The following is a 909-nucleotide window of genomic DNA, read 5'->3' as shown; positions in this document are numbered from 1 at the left end:
ATATATATATATATATATATATGGCTGGGGATGCAGCTGTGAACAAGATAGATGAGGCCCTGCCCTCAAGGTCTCACAACATAGCCGAGATCACGCCACTGCACTCCAGCCTGGGCGATAGAGTGAGACTCTGTCTCAAAACAAACTAAAAAAAGTAGGGGGAACCAGGAGACCCTACAGTAGGGATAATAGGGGAAGGAACGAAAAATTGGGTCAGGTTGCATTTATTGATATGGGTCCACTAAGCAGAGGTTCTGGACTTCATGCTACCACTGCTGGGGTTAGACTGGTTGGTTGGGGAGCTACCACACAGACCAAAAAGTGACCTACACAAAGCGGGGCTGAAATGCCAGGCCTGCCTCTGTGCACGGCAGAGGATGGGACTCACAGGCTTGGGGAGGCTGGAGTGTCAGAGTGGATTTATCATTTGAGACCTACTCACCCACCCTGGGAGAGGAGAGGACACACCTCTTACCACCCCCACAAGAAATAAATCTGTGAGGCGAACGTTCCTCCTCCAGGAGTTCTGCGGTGACTCCCCTCCAGCAGATCTGGAATTACAGTGGCAACTGCAGTCTCTGGGTTGGGAAAGCTAAGCGCAGGGGAATAAGTGGATCCAGGGTGGCAGGGGCCAGGCGACAGGGTTCAAAGGCTCAAAACAAGGTGGGCGTGGCCGCTGCAGTGAACAGCAGAGTTCAACCAGCGATCACAAGGTTGACTTGTGGATCATGGTGTTCCCAGAAGTGAAAAAGACAGAAACCGACTGAACTTTCTTTTTTTTTTTCTTTTTTTGAGACGGAGTCTCGCTCTGTCGCCCAGGCTGGAGTGCAGTGGCTGGATCTCAGCTCACTGCAAGCTCTGCCTCCCAGGTTTACGCCATTCTCCTGCCTCAGCCTCCCGAGTAGCTGG

The sequence above is a fragment of the Mandrillus leucophaeus genome, unplaced genomic scaffold, assembly GCF_000951045.1.
Source record: "Mandrillus leucophaeus isolate KB7577 unplaced genomic scaffold, Mleu.le_1.0 Scaffold78, whole genome shotgun sequence".
NCBI lineage: Eukaryota > Metazoa > Chordata > Mammalia > Primates > Cercopithecidae > Mandrillus > Mandrillus leucophaeus.
This window is presented reverse-complemented; position numbering follows the sequence as displayed.